General features: G+C 32.6%; 1 long non-coding RNA gene across 1 annotated transcript; it reads right to left on the reverse strand.

The window, feature by feature from the left end:
- Positions 1-2905: 2905 nt before the first annotated feature.
- Positions 2906-18810, reverse strand: LOC134709100 (uncharacterized). Its single transcript, XR_010105898.1, has 4 exons — positions 18704-18810; positions 17536-17584; positions 6155-6253; positions 2906-3619 (listed from the first exon to the last, which is right to left on the reverse strand). It is a non-coding gene; the product is annotated as an uncharacterized LOC134709100 (long non-coding RNA).
- Between the last annotated feature and the right edge of the window lie 375 nt (positions 18811-19185).

The following is a 19185-nucleotide window of genomic DNA, read 5'->3' on the forward strand; positions in this document are numbered from 1 at the left end:
ATTTCTATGTAAAGAAAACACCCTTTCCTAGAAACAAAATATATCCTATATCAAAACGTGTTGTCATGAAGTTGGTAAACGAGTTTGAATATACTTTTAAAACAAGTCTTACTTTTGGTAATGACTTAAAACAAAAGGTCCGCACGTATCTCTTGGATAATCCTACCCAGACCTCGTCCTCTCTAACCTGTCACCCATACTCTTCAATATAATTAAGCATTTTCTTTCTTTTAAGACACCCCATTTCTAAATTCATAACACTAAAGTTCTTTACATTTAATCCCTCTTTAACGCATTCTGACAATCAATTTGTATCAGCAGTTGTTTGTCCAGCGGCCTATATAACAGTCATATTCCAAAGAAAAAGTCAATATATGATACTTCAAATCCTTTTGATATAAAACAATAATTTTGATAACGAAATTACCTTGTTTCACTTGTCTATTTTTATTTGTGTAAATCGTTTTCTTTTTCATTCTGTAAAATGAAGCTGATACCGAGATGTTGTTCAAATAATTAAAAAGAAATGACCGTAATGCATACTTCATAAATTCATGCATTCGCTTTATAAATACAAATACCAGAACTACAAGAAATTATCAGTATGACCGGACTGAAAAAGAGAAAAGAATGGAAAGAAAACATAAAGGCTAAATGATCATGTCCAGTATTTACCAGCAAGAAAAAATACATACTATTAGCTCCTGTACTTGCTTCCATTCAAGGGAATAGCACAACACTATAACTTCTTAAAAGGAAAGAAGCTATGTGATGTACTTTTTATCTCTTTACATCAACAGTACAGTTAACTTCTTAAATTTTAATAAATTGGTCATTGGTTCATATGGATTAGAGGTAACATGAATCGACTGTCATCACACAGATCCCGTGTTCAAATCTCACAGCCTGAGATGGAAAAATGATGTACTATATTATATGTAACTTAACTTAACTTTAATTTCGATTGCTTAAAGACAACTTATCTACATATTGTTTGTCTTACTGCATTTCCTCAGTTGTTTGCTATATTTCCGTCATACGTGCATGTACAGATCCTTTGATTATTTTTGTCACTGGGTTGCTGTCTGAATGAGGTTAACCCCATATCTCATTTAATAGTTAATCGCGTAAAATTGTGGGGTTGTTTTTAAGCGGAAGAAAAAAAAATCTGGCAAATCCTTCGTTAAAAAGTGCGATGTTTTTAATAACTGTTTTGTATGTTTATGGAGTTGAAGATAAGTAAATATGCGTCTTTATGTCCAGCTGTGCCTTAGATTGAAACTTTTTGTTTCATTTTGTAACGTTGTAGATCCAATTTTTGTACGTAAAAGTTCTAATGTCTTCACTGGGAACTCCAGAGCTGAAACCTTATAACGTTAGTTTAGCAGGGAAGTTACTCTGTAGATATTGGTTTCATGTTTTTGCAAATCGCTTCTTGGAAGCAACATTCTGCTTCTTAAAATCTATCATGTTTATTCACTAACAGAAAGATGCATTCAAACCTTTAATGCACGATACATTGTAGGAAATTTAGCAATTTGTATGTAAAGAAAACACCCTTTCCTAGAAACAAAATATATCCTATATCAAAAAGTGTCGTCCTGAAGTTGGTAAACGAGCTTGAATATACTTTTAAATAAGTCTAACTTTTGGTAATGATTTAAAACAAAAGGTCCGCACGTTTCTCTTGGATAATCCTACCCAGACCTCGTCCATTTTAACCTGTCACCCATACTCTTCAATATAATTAAGCATTTTCTTTCTTTTAAGACACACTATTTCTAAATCCATCGAACTAAAGGTCTTTACATTTAATCCTTCTTTAACGCATTCTGACAATCAATTTGTATCAGCAGTTGTTTGTCCAGCGGCCTATATTACAGTCATATTCCAAAGAAAAAGTCAATCTATGATGCTACAAATCCTTTCGATATAATTTTAATAACAAAAGTACCTTGTTTCACTAGTCTATTTTTATTTGTGTAAATCGTTTTTTTTTTTCATTCTGTAAAATGAAGCTGATACCGAGATGTTGTTCAAATAATTCAAAAGAAATGACCAAAGTGCATACTTCATTAATTCATGCATTCGCTTTATAAATACAAATATCAGAAGTACAAGAAATTATCAGTATGACCGGAGTGAAAAAGAGAAAAGAATGGAAAGAAAACAAAAAGGCTAAATGATCATGTCCAGTATTTACCAGTAAGAAAAAATACATACTATTAGCTCCTTTATTTGCTTCCATTCAAGGGAATAGCACAACACTATAACTTCTTAAAAGGAAAGAAGCTATGTGATGTACTTTTTATCTCTTTACATCAACAGTAGAGTTAAGTTCTTAAATTTCGATAAATTGGTCATTGGTCCATATGGAGCAGAGGTTACATGAATCGACTGTCATCACACAGATCCCGTGTTAAAATCTCACAGCCGGAGATGGAAAAATGATGTACTATATTATATGTAACTTAACTTAACTCTAATTTCAATATCTAAAAGACAACTTACCTACATATTTTTTGTCTAACTGCATTCCCTCAGTTGTTTTTAATCATTTTTTTTAATCAAGTATATAACTACATCATTTTCAGTATGTATTGTTGGACTACCAAACAATTGGTTGTCAAACTTGAATAAATGTCAACTCTGTGTATTTTAACGTAATTTCTTTATGACGCGAAAAAAAATAATCTTGCAAATCGTACGCTAAAAAGTGCAACTTTTTCAATAACTGAATTGTATGTTTATGGAGTTGAGCATAATAAGTAGATACGCGTCTTTTAGTCAAGCTGTGATACAGATTGATTTTTTTTGTTTCATTTTGTAACGTTGCACATCCAATGTTTGTACCTAAAAATTCTAATGTCTTCACTGGGGACTTCAGAGCTGAAACCTTATAAAGTAAGTTTAGCAGGGAAGTTTCTTAGCAGATATTGTTTTCATGGTTTCATGCTTTTGCTAATCGTTTCTTAATGGAATTCATCTTCTTTAGCCAAGGGTAACGATCAATTCCCCTCATCTCCACCCTTGACAGATTACGCCATCATTTCTGATAACACTGTTGCGCAAAGAAACAAAGATGAATGGAACTATAGGATATAAAATATTTTCTAAAGTTTACAAAACAATAATAATGAATATGATAAAGGAAATAAGTAATATCTTGATAGGTTCCCCTTTCGATGAGAAAACTTTATCTATAGTCAAACAACACATTTAGATCAAGGTTTATAAAAGAATGTCATGTTTTGGGGAACATTGCTTCTCAATTTCTATAACTTTTCAGCATTGATATGTATCTCCTCGAACATAATGTTTGTCTGATATTTCCAATCAAGTCTTTAATCATTTGGATCCTATATCTATTTATCTATTTGGAGAATAATCAAGTATCATCAGCTGTCACATTGCCTCGATGTGAACATCAATAAGTCGGAAGAAAATGTTCAACTGTTTCGTCGTTGGTTGTCTTATTTTATGTCATACTATTGAAATTTGTTTCCATCTATTTCTGTTCATATCATCTGATTTATACCAAACAAGTATCAGAGTAATTATGATAAACAACAAGAACGCCAGCGATCCTGTTATAATTCCTGTTAACTCACCTCCAAACCTGAAATTAATTCATATAGAAAGATTAACAAGGTTTACACTCTCGTTCTCTGATCTCTGGTGGAAATGGGATTTAACCAATTAAATGAATTTATATATGTTTACTATGAATGTTAAGATAATGACTAAATGACATATAGTTTGATAGAACTGACGCCAGATAAAAACAAGATTTGTATGTTGTGTTGGCTTTTTTTTATCTAAGAAAATGCCTGTAACAAGTCAGGAATATGGAGACAGTTGTTGTCCATTCGTTAAATGTGTTTGAGCTTTTGGTTTTGTCATTTGATAAGGGACTTTCCGTTTTGAATTTTCTTCGGAGTTCAGTATTTTTGTGATTTTACTTTTTATTTCCCTCTTGTTTTGAATAGAGTAATATTTGGAATTCAGGATCCAATACAAGGCGTGAATAATGTCATGAATGCATTCTAAAACTGAATAATGATTTTATCTATAAAGAGATGAAGCCAGATATAACTTATCATGACAATATTTACATTTTATAGAGGCTTCGTCTTTCGTAGCTAGCTATATAAAAGATTACACATATAAACTATGTAACCGCAAGAGCTCTAAATAAAAAAATGACAGAAGGGAAAAAAAAGTTGGTTATCAGTATAAGATGCATACCTTAGATCTGTATAAAATTATATAGAAATTTGATTAATGTTTAAAAACACTTTAAGATTTCGGATGACTCAAATTATACGGAGTATATATATCTCACAGTTGTTACGATATTCCAGAGCTTGTATTTCCTATCATGATTTTTTTGCTTATAAGGAAGTTCTAAACAAAGAGTTTAAAGAGATGAAGTTGCAATTATTCCTTTGTAAACTTACGTATGCCATCACGAATAGGTTGACCGGTAAGGAATATATATTTTGGAGATTATAGTGGATATTCTCCAAATGTTGAACCAAAATCTCAACCCCCTTCCCCCGAATGTGACCTACCAAATTAAACTTATTACCAGATGTGTACTAACATGAGCAACATATGTGGGACCGTATCTGTTTACCCTAAGATCACTCTCAGATTTTATGGGTTTCATGTGCTCAGTCTGTAATTTTCTATGTTGTGTTTAGTGTACCATTGTTTGGCTGTTTGACCTTTTTTGACCTACAATTTTCAAAAACATTAGGTGCACATTTTTAATTTGCGTTAAATTGATGTTATAAAATTGAGAATGGAAATGGGGAATGTGTCAAAGAGACAACAACCCGACCAAATAAAAAAACAACAGCAGAAGGTCACCAACGGGTCTTCAATGTAGCGAGAAATTCCCGCACCCGGAGGCGTCCTTCAGCTGGCCCCTAAACAAATATATACTAGTTCAGTGATAATGAACGCCCAAATTGTACACAAGAAACTAATAAAAAAATAATACAAGACTAACAAAGGCCAGAGGCTCCTGACTTGGGACAGGCGCAAAAATGCGGCGGGGTTAAACATGTTTGTGAGATCTCAACCCTCCCCTATACCTCTAACCAATGTAGAAAAATAAACGCATAACAATACGCACATTAAAATTCAGTTCAAGAGAAGTGCGAGTCTGATGTCAGAAGATGCAACCAAAGAAAATAAACAAAATGACAATAATACATAAATAACAACAGACTACTAGCAGTTAACTGACATGCCAACTCCAGACTTCAATTAAACTGACTGAAAGATTATGATTTCATGATATGAACATCAGGCACAATCCTTCCAGTTAGGGGTTTAGTATCATACCATCATAACATATATGAGAAGAACATAACCCGTGTCATGCCAACAACTGTTTTTAGAATAAATGTCTTTAGTTCCGACGCAAAGACCTTATCAGTGACTCAATATTAACGCCAAAATATGCAATCACTAATGACTTGACAACAGTATCGTAATTATATCCCTTCTTAATCAGTCTATTTAAAGGTTTTGTAAGTTTCTGAGGTGAATACTGACACCTTTGTGCTTTATAAAGAATATTTCCATAAAAAAATGGATGTGAAATACCTGAACGTATAAAAAGTCTGCATGTTGAGGTATATTTACGAATGATGTTTTTATACCGATGATAAAATTTAGTAAAAGTTTTGACTAGTTTGTGATATCGAAAACCCTGGTGTAATAATTTTTCAGTAAAACATTAATTTCTCTCGTTAAAATCTAAAACATTGTTACAAACACGAGCGAATCGTACAAGTTGAGATATATAAACACCGTAAGATGGTGACAAGGGAACGTCACCATCTAAAAACGGATAATTAACGATAGGAAATGAAAAATCATCCCTTTTATCATAAATTTTAGTTATAGTTTGATTAATTTTGGAAAACACTCTTTTGGTAAAGAAAGAATTAACCCAGATACTGTCAGCGTTTCAAACCTTGATGTATGCACCGAATGCTCTTTTTTATATATGCTTTCGTATATTGTGTGCAGGAGATAAGAAAAACAATACGTATGTACATGTAGTTATTAGTTGAAGAATGACAAAAACAACTAAATGTTTTCTCTTTTCTCATCTATTATTCGTTATTTTACTTACAATTCGTTTTCTGGACAACAACTGCTTCCACAGCAACCAACTGGACAGGATTGAAGAAATGTATAGCCACCAAGGGAGCATAAAATCATTGTGGAAGTCCTGCAATGAAAATGAGCTTTATTAAAGATAGCTAACAAGGGAGCATGTAAACATTCGAGAAAGTTCTGCAATCAAACTCACCTTTATAAGAGATAGCCATCAAGGAAGTATGCAATAATTAGAGGAAGCAATGCAATTAAAGCGCAGCTTTTTTGAAAGATAACCATCAAGGGAGCATGCTATCATTGAAGGAAATTCTGCAATTAAACGCAGCTTTATTAGAGGAGGAGTTTCTACAATAAAGCATGTCATTAAATTGAAAGCATATATAACGAACCATTAATGATAAATATAACTAACCATATATGATACCTTGCTAAAAAATGTAAGTTTTCATAAAAATCCAATCTTGAGATATTTTTTCCTAGTTTACCTCTGGTGTATTACGTCGGTTAGCATGCGTTTGTTAATGCATTTTAATTTGTTAGCATTTTTGGCGTTTTGGTGTTTTCGCCCTTCATATTCTATGGGGCGGGGCGAAAACGCGAATACGCGAAGTCATGAATTTTTGTATCAAAGTTTAAATTTTGTTCCTCAGATCGGTGGGGTTTGATATCTTACTATTTTGATTCTGGAATTTTTTGTATTTTACTTTTTACTGGTGTAATATTAATAATTTTAACATCTTTGTATTGAATGTAAAATTCAGTCGTACATGAGGAATGTTATTAGATATAAACTCATCATAGATACCAGTATTAAATTTTGTATTTACGCCAGACGTGCGTTTCGTCTACAAAAGACTCATCAGTGACGCTCGAATCCAAAATGTTTTTTATAAAGGCCCAAAAAAGTTGAAGAACACTGAGGACAAAAATTCCGAAAAGTTTTGCCAAATACAACTTATATACCATACTATGGTGGCCGGTTAAGGCCATTTCGCATTTTTGGCGTTTTGGCGTTTTGGTGTTTTCGCCCTTCGTATTCTATGGGGCGGGGGCGAAAACGCGAAGTCAAAAACGCAAAATCGAGAAAACGAGATACCGTGAAAACGCGGCATCGCGAAATGCAAAATCGCAGAAACGCGAAAATGGGAAAAGGCGAAGTCAAAAACGCGAAAACGCGAAATCGGAAAGAAAAAATATTTCGCCTTTTCGCCTTTTCGACTTTGCGTTTTCGACTTTGCGATTTTTCGTTTTCGCGTTTTCGCTCTATAGAATATGAAGGGCGAAAACGCGAAAACGCGAAATGGCCTTAACCGGCCACCATAATATACAGTGTATAGTTTACGTTGCTGTGTGTTAATATATAACAACTTAATTTCTAAGGAAATATCAGGAAAAAATCCTCATTTATTAACATTGTTTGGCTTGTATTAAATCTAAATTGGGTTCACAGACATTCGTGCACTTAATAAAAAAATAACCTCAATGGCTCTAGAATATTTAAACGAAGATCTTAGAGTCTATACATTGAAATGTTTGATTTAATTTTTGATATATACTTGTTGTTTGCAACTTAAGTAACTTTTATTTTTTTTAACGAAAAAACTATTCAAAGGAGCATTTATAGATTACCTTAGCTGTATTTGGCAAAACTTTTAGGAATTTTTTGGATTCGAGCGTCAGTGATGAGTCTTTTTGTAGACGAAACGCGCGTCTGGCGTATATACTAAATTTAGTCCTGGTATCTATGATGAGTTTATTTAGAAGCCGAAGAAAAAGACCGAAAAAAAATATCAAACTCAACAAAAACTCTTTAAAGAAACATAGAGTTCATTTCTCTATGACGATATACAAAATAACTGATTTTGATGAATCATGGTATTTTTCCCAATTATAACGGTAACGTTTAAATAATTGAGACCTCTGACAAATAAGGGTAATTTGATGAACAACAGTATAAAATTTAATCAAGCTGACGATAGTCGAACATAACAATTTGGCGGCTGACGGTAAAAGGCATTTGAACCATCGTGAAAGATTTTAGGATGATTCATTACAACAAGGGACCCTATATGTTAAGACGAATATATATCTGATTTATATTTTCAATGCCTTGAAAGACATTTCTGCTTTGCTTTTTTTATTTTATTGATCTCGTTAGGCAGAAATAGTTTAAAGTAACAGAACCTTTTGAGATGCGTCAAACTGCGATAGCAATTAGGGGAAACTGAGAAGACACAAATCTAGACAAAACATTTAAAATAATATTAAACGTAAAAATTACGAAGAGCCAATGGTCTGAGAAGCGTTTTAAACTGGTCCGATCTGTCTATAAAAAGTAGAAATACTGAACTACGAGGTTAATGAAAAAAAAGCAAAGTCCCTTATCAACTGGCAAAATAAAAGCTCAAACACACAAAAAGGAATGGATATTAACTGTTAAATGCCTGAAATGGGAAAGGCATTTTCTTATGTAGAAAAGAGTTCCAAAGTGTCTAAGTACGATTTCTCTTTGGTCCGAGTTGTTCTTATTCCACCCCAAGCTTTCAAAAAAATTTATCGAAATTCCTTTCAATTCCCTTCGTTCAACTATAGAGAAAGCATCCGACAGTTCATATTTTCACTTTGAAACGACCCAAGTTTAAAATGCTACTTGAAAGTTTTATTGCAAATCCTAATTCGTAGGTGTATATGCATGTCTTTATATGATAGTCCTTTAGAAACATTACCAATAATTCCTAAATATTCAGCATCTTAATGAATAGGCACACCAGTCTTCTCGTGGTCAAATGAACTGTACATTAGAGAAAATAGTGGGGGTTTTTTTCAGAGGGAAAATCAAATGTACATTACTACTTTTTTTTAAATTATTATTTGGATGGAGAGTTGTCTCATTGGCACTCACACCACATCTTCCTTTATCTATAAACATGAATATCCCTATAAAGATAACATACCATTAAAATTAATACCACAATAAATAATACCACAATAAAAAAGAAGAAATATTTTTTTATGTTTTGTGGTTGTTTATTTAACGCATCAATGTAAATATAACGGAATTTGATGAGACTGTCATTAAAGTGAGAGGGTTAGCGCTATAGAACCAGGTTTAATCCACCATTTTCTACATTTGAAAATGCCTGTACCAAGTCAGGAATATGACAGTTCTTGTCCATTCGTTTTTGATGCGTTTTGTTATTTGATTTTGCCATGTGATCATGGATTTTCCGAATTGATTTTTCTCTAAATTCAGTATTTTTGTGATTTTACTCTTTAACGATGCTAGTCTTGATAAGGAGAAGTGAATACAATTCATGAGATTGTGATGAATACCTTACGGCTTTTGTATAAATTACAGAAGTTCATTAATAGAGACATCATGGGGAGTATATGATGTATATTGTCGATGACTTATTGAACAGAAGCATTTCATAAATAAACTCATTATAAATATGAGGCTTAAAGTTATATACGCCAAACGCGCGTTCTATCGACAGAACACTTATCAGTGACGTTCGAATCAAAATGGTTAAAACGGCTTAATAAAAGAAGGACGAAAAATACCAGAAGAAAAGTCAAACTCATAGATCGAAAGTAAACTAACAATGCCAGGAGCAAAAAATAAAATGACAAACAGACAAATAATAGAACACAAAACACAACACATAACATAGAAAACCAAAGACTGAACAACACGAATCCCACTTAAAACTGGGGGTGATCTCAGGTGCTCCGAAGGGTTAGCAGATTCGGCTCCACATGTGGCACCGGTATTGTTGCTCATAGTACTATATATAGTATTACAAATCCGGTAAATAGTCTAATTTGGTATTCACATTCATGAAAAGGGAATGAGATTGTAGTTACGACATACGGAACATGTCCAAAATCATCTGTGAAACGATTTAACGGTCAACCAACTTGTGATGGCGTCCGACTTGTGATGGCGTCCGTAAAGTTTTAATACGAAGGGATGATTTCAACTTTACCATTTAGATATCTAGGTTTATTAGCTCCCTAATAAGCAGCAATCCTCTATCAAGGAAATCATGATAGGACATACAAGCACGGGTATAACGTATCAATTGTGAGATATGTACTCCGTATGCCGGCGCTGCTGGAGTGTTGCTACATAGAAATGAAAAGTAGTAAAGTTTTGTTTACAACCGACTCTCATTGTCAATTTCTAGATGTAAGTCAAGATATGATTTTGTAATCAGTAAATTAAAGGCAACTAAATATTACTAGTATGTTATATACATATACACATTCATGGATCTACAATCTGTCGATACCTGTAACTTGGCATTGCAAAAGGTAATGTTTTCTACGGCTGTTTATGACATCTCTACACTAAATCCATTGGAGGTTGGATGTTGTGTACGGATTGATAGTTTAGTCTTAGATACATGATTTTTGTATTAGTTGTTATTGGCCTTGAACTAGCTGTCAGATAACTGCGAGTACTCTCAGATCTGTTCCTAGTGTCTTTTTGTTGTCGGGATGTACAAGTACCCGGCCACGTCCACTTGTATTTTTGTCCATCTGATGAGTTAAGCCTTTTTCAACTGATTTTTATAGTTCGTTCTTATGTTGTTCTGTTGTACCACTATCACAGGTTAGGGTGAGGGTTGGGATCCCGCTAACATGTTTCACCCCGCCACATTATTTAAGTATGTGCCTGTCCCAAGACAGGAGCCTGTAATTCGGTGGTTGCTGTTTGTTTATGTGTTACATATTTGTTTTTCGTTCATTTTTTTTTATATAAATAAGGCCGTTAGTTTTCTCGTTTGAATTGTTTTACATTGTCTTATCGGGGCCTTGTGTAGCTGACTATGCGGTATGGGCTTTGATCATTGTTGAAGGCCGTACGGTGACCTATAGTTGTTAATGTCTGTGTCAATTTGGTCTCTTGTGGACAGTTATCTCATTGGCAATCATACCACATCTTCTTTTTTATATGAGGCAGACTTAACTGTATCTGTTGTATCCTTATCTCTAGTTCAATGGTATAGATGTGAATTATTCATTGAGAGAACATCATCTATATAGCGGAAAGTAAAGTTAAAGGATATTGATAAATTCATATCTTTCTTCCTAAGAAGTTCCTGTATGAAGTCAGCTTCATTATATAAAGGAACAGGTCGGCAGGAAGAGGGGCACAATTGATGTTCATTGGAATGCCGACAAACCAGGTTCAATCCACCATTTTCTACATTAGAAAATGCCTGTACCAAGTCAGGAATATGACAGTTGTTATCCATTCGTTTGATGTGTTTGGACTTTTAATTTTGCTTTTTGATTTTTGATTTTCCTTTTTGAATTTTCCACAGAGTTCAGTATTTTTGTGTTTTTACTTTTTTTTGAAAAGATCGTCCTCCAAAAGTAACCGAAGGATTCTTTACAAAGAAGGATGTATTCCTCCCCAAGACAAGATACTTGTATCTACGTTCGCCATTCTTTTTTATGTAACAAAGCAATACCAACTCTTTTCTTTAGTTTGAAATGAGCTATACTTGTGTAAAGTGTAGAAAACTCGTCAATTATACACGCCTTTATGACGTCATTTACCAGATCGAGGGGCTCGCCTGTATCCCTGCACTATTTACGTTCATCAAGCGTCTTAGTGATCGTCACTGTGTATGATAAACTAGAAATAATGGTTGTTCTGTAGGTACTTAATGACAATTGCCTAATGACAGCAGTGCTGGATGTCAATTTTGAGAATTCAATTTGCCGAATAATTCGTACAATATAGAATTATAGTTTTCCAACCACTCGCTCAACATTGGAATGGAAGTGACGACGCCCCTAAACGCACAAATGACGGGGATAAAGGCGCGTATAATTGACGAGTTTTTTCCGGTGACGGATGAACTCGAAAGTGGTATATTCATATAGTTTTTCACTGACCCTCTAAATTTCTTAACTTAATATGGGAAACATTAATTGACCAATAAGGATATATATGGAATCGATGTCAATTAAACAAAACTGACATCCCCACCCCCAAACTATTTGAATAAAGTTTTTCATCCTTCAAAATTAAACTAATCCCGGAATCACATCTAATGATCTATGCACTTGGGATATTCATTATATGCAACACATTTTAATCAAACAATATCTGTAGTTTCACTATACTGGCTACTGTGTTAGTGTGGCCCTCCAGTTAGTGAGTCCACTAGGATATAGTTTGACCTAATGGAAGTTATAACATTAAATTTTTTTTTTTTAATTTCTGCATGAGAACTGTACTTTGAACTACATCTTGAACATTATTATGAAATTTATACGGTATCGTTTGGTCAATCTCAAACCCCGGGGTTACCCCACTTATTATATTATTTTCAAAAGACAATTTACTATGTTGGTTTTATCCCTTATAAACTTCAATATATTATTAAAAACTTACATCTGTGAATTCTTCATGAAACATGTGAAACGTTTTAGTATTAGCTTTAGTTTTGGAAAAATGTCACATTACGTAATTGAATAAGGAGAAAATTGTTATAAAAAGTAGTAAATTTATATAGTACAGTCCTGGTTAATCTCTTTAAAGTACATTTTGACAAATCTAAAGTAAAATTAAAGTAGAATGGAGGAGGTGTAATGATAACGTGCAGTAAACTTTTACCTGAATAGCGATTACAAGAAACGTTTCTCTTTTACCGTCTCCTAGTACAATTATTAAAATAAATAAACAGTAAAGTTGTTGTGATATGATCTATTTATAGTTGCTTTTGGCATTTTTGTTTTAATAAAGGCAATAGTAGTATACCATTGTTCAATAGTCATGAGTCGATTTAACTAAAACATATCCAGGTCACAAACCAAACCTGAGTGGAACCCATCAACTATAAGAGGGGGAACGAAACAACAGAAAAACCGCTACAAACGCCAATTTACATAGGCTGGACTTTGTGATAGCAACTACTAGTACCATATTCCTGAACTAGTACAGAAAATTTTCAGAAAAAAAAGATGGATCAAACCCAGTTGTATGACTAGTAAAACCTCCGCTTATATGGCAAAGTAAAAAATATCTTTTAGATGGCAATAAATAATACGTGAAATGAATTCATATGTTCATTGATTGTCATTGGATATATTTTGTCTTAAAATAAATTCGTCTAAAAGTAGTTGAAACCTTTTCAAATATTAAAAAAACAACTATTTACTGTACTAGCGAAAGACATACTCGCGATTTTAGTTTTAAATTTGGCATTATGAAATTATATGTATTACATTGGTACGAAAGCCGAGAAAGATCATTCAAAATTCTAAATTCTAAATTCTAAATTCAAAACTCAAAAATCCTACATTAATCTATCATGATTTCCCGCGATTACGAAAGCCAAAAAAAATCGCACTTTATACTTTAATATACTACTGAAAGCTATTTTAGAAAGTTTGTTAAGAACACGATTTTGTGTATTGTTTATCAATTCGCGAATTCTAATAATTTTATGTTGTTATATCAACAAAATTCGTGTTAAGTTTTTGACGATTTTTCTTTATGTTATTTGAGAGTTACGGTCTATGATTGACGAAAGATGATGCTTTTGGCATTTACTTATGTAATTTTATTTATTACGAGAGCGTATTAGGGTCATCCTTTATTTTAATTTGATTTTTTTCAAATTTTCGACTTTAATCTTGGAATTATCAACTTTAATCTGGGTGGAGGTGTGCTATGTTTGTCTAAAACAATGTACCCATTTTGATATAAATAAATATTAACTAATATATGACATCTATATTTATATTTGAAATTGTGACCCGCCATGACAAGCATTCCAGGCTGATGGAGGTAAAACGTCATTGTTAGAAAAATTATAAACATGATAAATATTTAGATTCAATGAAATACGTATTTGTGAAGAAGAGATAAACACTCTCCTTGGCTTCTTTTTTGCGGACGCCGAACTATACATTAAACATAAGTTTTGAAGAAGTTTTACTTTATCGGTTGAAGTGAAAAATAGTTGAATTTACAATATTAATTGATACACAAAAAAAATCAAAATTCTCTGCTCTATAGATTTTATATCATAAATGGAGTCTGAAATATATCCATAACAAATGCACCGTATCAAATTCATATATCAAAACACTTAGTTATAAACTGTTACGCGTCGCATACTAAGTATGGAGACATGCATAATAAATCTAAATTATTAGAAGGAATTTTTAAAGCTTACTTTGACAAATTTTAAACTAACTTCATTTCAACAAGTTTAAATTATATGTTCTTAATAAACTCATCATAGATACCAGGACTAAATTTAGTATACGTCAGACGCGCGTTTCGTCTACAAAAGACTCATCAGTGACATTCGACAAATCTCCGCCAGCAGTGGCATCGACCCAGTGGTTGTAAATAAGCTCATCATAGATACCAGGACTAAATTTAATATAAGCCAGACGCGCGTTTCGTCTACAAAAGACTCATCAGTGACGCTCGAATCCAAAAAAGTTAAAAAGGACAAATAAAGTACGAAGTTGAAGAGCATTGAGGACCAAAGTTCCTAAAAGTTTTGCCAAATACAGCTAAGGTAACCTATGCCTGAGGTAGAAAAGCCTTAGTATTTCAAAAAATTCAAAAATTTGTAAACAGTAAATCTTTAAATATAACAATATCAATGACAATTCATGCCAGCACAAAAAGTGCTGACTACTGGGTTTGTGATACCCTCGGGGAAATAAATATCCGCCAGCAGTGGCATCGACCCAATGGTTGTAAATAAACTCATCATAGATACCAGGACTAAATTTAGTATACGCCAGACGCGCGTTTCGTCTACAAAAGACTCATCAGTGAGTGACGCTCGAATATAGAGCTACAAAATTTAAAAAAAAGCTCTGCTCTAAAGATTTTCTTTCATAAATGGTGTCTGGAGTATATCCATAATAAATCCACCATATCAAATTCATATATAAGAACACCAAGAATTATAAACTGTTACATACTTTGTTTAGAGACATGCATGATAAATTGAAACTAAAAGACAAATTTAAAAAAAGGAATTCTTAAAGCTTACTTTGATAAATTTTAAACTAACTTCGTTTCAACAAGCTTAAATTACATGTTCTAAAATAGAGCTAAGAATAGTTTGTATTGTAGTAAATTTAATTCTTTGAAATTGTATTCAAATACGCTATTGAACATTACAAGGTGCCAATAAAAACAATAATTTTGTATTTCATAAATGAGTGCCTTCAATTAATTAAAAGTCGTCATAAACAGTCTCATTTTCATACCGGTATTCGAAATGACTCGTTTCATTGCTATTACAACACATATGTCATAATAACAGTGTACGTATAGGAGCCAGGGGCAAAAAGGGGACACAACTATGCCCCCTCCCATTTGAAGACAACAATTGAAACTAAAAAATTCAAAATTTTTAGATTATTACACTACATAGAAAAAAGGTTGGTTTTTTTCTTGTCACTTTCAGAAGTTTGCTTCCCCCTTTTCCACACACAAACTTTTTTTCAAACTTCTCCATTCTTACAAATGGCCTATTTCTATACTGAGGTATACACAGGCAAACGTGCCGCCGGAATAATCTCAGCTACAGTGGAGGGGGCATTAATTTTAACGCTTACTAGTCCGTCTGTACGTCTGTTCGTATTCATGGGAAAATTTACAATTTGGAAGTTTCCGTAATTTAACTTTATTTTGCCTAAAAAAAATGCTATGAAACTTATACACAATGCTAATTACCACCAAACTGAGATCAAGTTTAAATTTGGCTGGCATCACTTTCACCGTTCAAGCCCATTTATAAATGGAAAAAAAGTTTTTGTCGTTTACGCGCTCTTACTTTATTTGCCTCAACCAAATGTTATGAACGTTACATACAATGCTTATTACCACTTCAACAATGAGCCCATACCACAAAGCAAATTATGTAAAACTCCGATGTCATTATATGAAAAAAAGGACTGCTTCAAATGCCATCAGCAACACTGAACCAAAATGTAAAAAAACATAAATTAAAGCTTGTGCTGGGAGTATTTTCACCTAAATTGACACAAAGTTTCTTCTTTTTATCTTTATTATACACAAAATGTCTGTAGACTGTTGTACTCGTCGTTTAATTTCTATTTTAGGAGGGAAATGATAACTTTATTTGGAAATGTTTTTTTTTTTTAGTGCAAATTAAATCTTTTTTATTGTTACTACCAGAAAGATTCTTGTGAACTTTTAACTTATAGTGTCTTTGCTTTAACAGAACCAACATTGAAAGGTCAAGTTTTCGATGTTTACTTAGAAGGTAATATTTTGACACTAGATTTCTCAATGACAGCAATAAAAAAATCCGAAAACCCTGAGTAAAATTGATATTCAGGAACATTGCAAAACATTTTCACCAGTTTCAAAGGCGGTTCGGGTTAAAGAAATAACAGAGATAAATTAATAAATAATCGTTTAAAAAAAAACAGTTGAAATTTAAATTACAATCAAATAAAGTATGAAAAAACTATGTAAGCATCCCCTACAATGAAAGAAATTTTGTCTTTTCGGACACAATACGAAATGCTTAATTTCTTACAGCATAAAACTCTCAATGTGTTCCCTGTTTGGATAAAAAAAAACAAAAAAACAATATGATCTCCATTCATAGCCTGCCTATTCTCTAATTTTACACCTGACAATAATTTTTAATCACTACACCGAAAAGTGGACGACATATTTTTTGTGTTGTAAAAATGAGAATAAGTCAGGAGCCTGTAATATGGTGGTTGTCGTTTTTTGCTTTATATCAAATTTGTTTTTTCGTCTGAATTGTTTTATATTTGTCATTTCGGGGCTTTTTATAGCTGACTATGTGATATGCGTTTTACTCTTTGAAGAAGGCCGTACGGTGACCTGTAGTTTTAATTTCCGAGTCATTTTAGTCTCTTCAAGTTGTGGAGAGTTGTCTCATTGCCAATCATACCACATCTTCTTATTTTTATATTATGAAAGATTCTAATGTCATGAATAGAAGAAGAAAAATAAAACAATCGAATAAGGATTGAAGTGACACTCGATATCTCTCTCCCGGAGTTAAAGTGATAACAAGAAATGTTTCACTTGTCCGACATAATGTCGGCACATATCCTTTGGAAAGTGTTATAATGTTTGTCTGTGCACAATTATATTATTAATCTACGGTATATTTTATCAGATCAATTGATCAGATTCAGACAATATTTATTGTGTTTGGATTGCAACTGCAATACACGGGGGGGGGGGGGGGGGGGGAGGGATGTCACCAAGATTATCTTTCTTGATTTTCGAATTTTGAATTCTGAATTATGAATGATCCTTCTCGGCTTTCGTACATTGGTGCAAAACTGATTAAATTATATATAAAATCAAATTGGTATCAAACTTACTAATTTATAAATGTTTTTTCAGAGAGTCTTTTCCTCTAGAATAAAGATCCTGAAAAAGAAATCTGGTTGTGTAATCGGTTATCATGCTTACAACTGAAATCTGATACCGCTCTTTCTCAAATATAATATATGACAAACAAGTGTCACAATAACTATGGAAAACAACAAATGTATTCGAAATAAATTATTTAAAATATTCCATCACATTAGTTGTAAGTTTGCGATAATATCAAAACTTTTGATTTATCTACGAAATCGGAACTAGATACAATTTTTTTTGTTTTAGATCTATAAATTGGCCAGTTGTGTCTTCTTGCTGATTGTGTCAATGCATCAGTGCATAGCAAAAGACGCTCCAGTTATGTTCTGATCCTGTGTCTTTCCTTAAGAGTTCATGTGATGCTCTCATGCCGTTTTCTTTTTCATATTGATATCCATTAAATTGTATCGTCTCATAATTAGATCAAAACATCAAAACTATCGTTGTTTATTAGCTGTTGTTTCATTTTCATATATGTTTGACAGATGACAAATGCGTTTGTAAATGCCAATTGCGATTGTCATACAAGTGAGGTGTTTAGCTAGCTATAAAACCAGGTTTAATCTACCCTTTTCTACATAAGAAAATGCATGTACCAAGTCAGGAATATGACAGTTGTTATTCATTCGTTTGATGTGTTTGAACTTTTGATTACGGAAATTCCGTTTTAAATTTTCCTCGAAGTTCGGTATATTAATCATTTTACGGTAAAGTATTTTTTTCTTCTTCGGTAAACTACCTTATAACATTGTATTAATTCATTAGGAAACATGCATTGTCAAATGGGTTGAAGGATGTCACAGTATCAATAATTAAAGATGTTAATCTTTGCTGCATACAGAAGAAAAAATAAAAAAATATGTATAGAACTGAAGTTCTTACCTTCAACTTTTTTCAAAATTGTATCTATTAGTTCTTATAAATAAAAGAAAAAAACAACAAATGGTATGGTTATCAATAACACCAAATTAGCAGATGCATGGGGAAAAACAGCATTATTTCCAAAATGAAGTCTCTGAGCAAGTCCGTCTTCTCACATTCACGAAAATTTTTAAGTTAAGAAGCTAAATGTATGCTTAATGTACTTAAAATACTGTCTTAGTGCATACATCATTTAGATTGGCTTACCCTCTTAAATTGAATTTCATCTCCTATACATAATTATATCGTTGTTAGTTATAATGTAGTTCATTGAAACCAGGAAGATATTGTCGAATGCAATTTTATTTTTCATTTTAAAACGGAAAGATAATATGTATATATATTAACAAACATAAAATCCGTTTAATGTGTTCACTTTAATATATTACGTCGCAATATTGTTGAATCAATTGTTCAAACCCTGTCAACGCATTTATGAGTTTTCTATTTTATCATTAACAGCTTTAGTTTGAATATTGTAAAAAAAAATGTACATATATGCAAACTTACATCTATTCACTTTCTAAATAAATCTTCCTATACTGTTCACTTTCCTTTTGTTTAAATGTCACGCAAATGTGCGATTGTAGAAACAAATTGTTATAATTAGTTTTAAAGTTACACAATTCGCATTCCTAGTTAATGATTGTAATTGTTTAAAAACGGGTAGTTAATTGGTTGGGTTTTTT

The sequence above is a fragment of the Mytilus trossulus genome, chromosome 1, assembly GCF_036588685.1.
Source record: "Mytilus trossulus isolate FHL-02 chromosome 1, PNRI_Mtr1.1.1.hap1, whole genome shotgun sequence".
NCBI lineage: Eukaryota > Metazoa > Mollusca > Bivalvia > Mytilida > Mytilidae > Mytilus > Mytilus trossulus.